The 3,321-nt window shown below is 33.2% G+C and overlaps 1 protein-coding gene across 4 annotated transcripts in view; it reads left to right on the forward strand.

Moving 5' to 3' along the window:
* Nucleotides 1–3,321, forward strand: part of LOC106456907 (protein amalgam-like) — a 167,140-nt gene that overhangs the window by 131,866 nt on the left and 31,953 nt on the right. The gene's annotated exons all lie outside the window — the stretch shown is intronic.

The raw sequence follows: 3,321 nt of genomic DNA on the forward strand, positions 1-3,321 counted from the left end.
AGCATAAATCAGTTAAATGACGAAAAATTAGGTGTCTATTTACTTGTGACCACTCAGTGTATATGTATATATAAACATATTCATACATAAACATGTATGCACATGAAGCCCATTCAAGTTTGTATTCATATTTAGTATAACATATTTGTTATGGTATTTCCAAATATATTTATTTATTTACTAGTGTCTGAAGGGGTGTGTGTGTTTCAAACCTGCCTGTTTAGCCCAGAAGCGCATAAAGTGCTGTTCAGGTTCAAAAATCTTCTATACGTCAAATTAGTTTAAACATTTAGAAAACAACAGCAATAGTTACAAAGACCTACGTTAGTTTCATGTTTACAAAAGTAGGAAAGCCTTTGGGATACGCTATAATGTCGCAACAGCTAATTTGATCATGACTAGTTTTTCCATATCTATAAAACATGTAGTATGTACTTGTATTGATAGTTAAAAAAATAAAAGATATTTTACAAATAATTTGAGTAGAATACATATATATCGTGTATGCACATTTCTTACATGCCTGATAGTTTATTTTATACATTTTATTGTTATTGTTTTTTTTTCTGAACTTTGCCTGAAATTACCCAAGCGCTATTTGCGCACAGTCGTTCCTAATACTAAACTGATAAGCTAGAGGGAAGGCTGATGGGTGACAGTGTCCACCGCTAACTCTTGGACTGTTTTTGTCTAACTGTTACACTTATAAAACGAACCCTCGGTTCCAAAGTGCGAGGCGCGATTTCTTCCAGCAACGGAACGAGACACTCTGATTCATAGTCCAGCACGCTAATCACTAGGTCACGCCCAACTCTTGGTGAAACTAAGTAATAAGAATTAATTTTCAGTGTCTTCAGTGCAACAAACTTTATAGAGAATTTTATTAATTTAAGCAGAACAAATCTGTAGAGCGATATAGATTTTTGCTTATACACACATTTACATATTCATTTGTGTTGAAAAAGAGTTTGAGGCCATATCGCAGTAGCATAGACTAAGTTATTAAATATATAAAAGAAAACAACTCAGAGCATCATGAACTGAGTATGTTATGAGATTTCTAATAAACCATCTATCTATATATATAAAGCACAAAAATATGTTTGTCTATCTGTTATTTAACTACTTCTAAGTCGCTGAGCCAATCTCAACCATAGTTTTTAACAAGGGGCATGTTAATGGCAGTTTACAAGCTCTCCACCCCATTATTACTGTTATTGAGCATGTATTATCTTTGAATTGGTCCTTACACACAAAAAATAACTTTATTAATTTTTTTTTATAACACACTATATCACACGGTGTGGGGGATGCCACACAAACGTCTTAAATATCTCAGAGAGTAGCTAGCAATCTCTATGGAGGAATACAATGAACAAAAAATGGATACCACTATCGAAATAAAATATAAAGGGTTATAATATATTGTTATAAATAAATTGTGTGAAAGTTAGGATTTTTGTGTTATTTATCATAGCATCCACCCACACATTTTTTAAGTTCATAACCCAGACAAAGGACGGGTATCTTAGCTTGTCTATATATATATAAAGCACAAAAAATATGTGTGTCTGTCTGTCCCTTATTTAACTACTCCTAAATCGCTGGGCCAACCTCAACCAAACTTTGTGAAATCAAAGCTTGGAACAACAGCCATGTTAATGGATAGTTCAAAATCCCCTCCACCCTATTATTTCTGTTAATGAGGATTTATTATTTTTGATGTAAGTTAACGTTAACTATATTCATAGATGGCGTCACGTCCTTACACCTAAAACGAACAATATTTATTAAATTTTCTATAAAACAACATACACACAGTGGGGGGTGGGGCGGGGAGTTCACACAAACATCTTCTATATCTAAGAGAGTAAACTAGCACTCTATATGGAGAAATACAAAGGAAAAATGACAATCACTATTGCATTACTACGTAAATCAACTGAAGCTTCTACTCCACCAGCTATTTATATTTACATGGTGTTTTGAGAACATAAGCTTTCACTTGAATATTGTGTTTTTGAACAGTTTACTTACACAACTTTATAATATATTTTATTACATATGAATGAAAAGGAAGTACATAAGTTAATTAATTCATTGTTGTTAATTTGTACCCTTTTATCAGCTATCTTCAATATTTGTTTTGTTTTCTAAAATTTTCTTTAATCTTCTTTCAGGTTAGATTTATAGTGCTTAATATAATTTTTTGGGGGAATTTGAATTATTCTATGAATGTGTTGTATAATATGTATATCTTCTTCAAGGTTTTGTGAATTACATATTCCAAATTCAATGTGTTATAAACCAGATAGACTATATGTTTTTTGACTGAATCCGTATGCCGAGCTCCATTTAATGTAACGGAAGGTTTAACATGGTTTATGGTAGACGGTACAAGAAAAGCCTAAGTTTGCTCTTTGGATTTTGATGTTTAGGAAGTTTATGTTGAGAATATCAGACGCTTCCTCCCATATGCGTTTAATACTTGGGTGTATGAGATTTATGTGTGTTAGCAAAAGTTATTGTTGATCTTTAGTTTGAAAGCAAAAAAAAAGAAAAAATACAAATAATCAACACATCTAAACTAGTAATAAGGGGGTGTAATGAGCTTTTTAAGGCTGTTTATGAATACGTTACTCAAACCTGGATAAAGTGGGTTACCAATACACACTCCTTCAATTTGTTTCTGTAAATGTTGTTCTGAAATTAAGCACAAGTATTAGTGCGAAATCAAATGCATTTTTAATACTTCATCGGCTTACTGTGATATTTTTTTTCCGAAATTAGATCAATAGTTAAATTAATAGTTTTACTTCTTGAAACTGTTGTATACATTGATACAACATGATAATTGCTCAATTTTTATTTGTGGTCTAGTGTGGGTATACTTTTTAATTCAGAACGCCCCCAAGTGGCACAGCGGTATGTCTGCGGACTTACAACGCTAGAAACCAGGTTTCGATACCCGTGGTGGGCAGAGCACAGATAGTCCATTGTGTAGCTTTGTGCTTAATGACAAACAAACAAACAATTATGAAACTTAATTGGGTTTGTTTGTTTGTAGTTAAGCATAAAGCTACACAAGGGGGGCTATCTGTGCTCTGCCCACCACCAGTTTCGAACTTGGTTTCTAGCGTTTTAAGTCCGAAGACATACCGCCGTGCCACTGAGGGCTCTTAATTGGAAGTAATATGCAACCATCGCTTGAAATAGGTCAAAGGTATTAGTCTCAGTAGAGAATAAAATCTTGAAACCTGTTTTTTGGTTATCGTCTTCATACCGGCCTACGTTGTTCTGACTCATTTTATAAGCTGTACT

This window comes from Limulus polyphemus, unplaced genomic scaffold, assembly GCF_000517525.1.
Source record: "Limulus polyphemus unplaced genomic scaffold, Limulus_polyphemus-2.1.2 Scaffold13, whole genome shotgun sequence".
In the NCBI taxonomy this organism is placed as follows: Eukaryota; Metazoa; Arthropoda; class Merostomata; order Xiphosura; family Limulidae; genus Limulus; species Limulus polyphemus.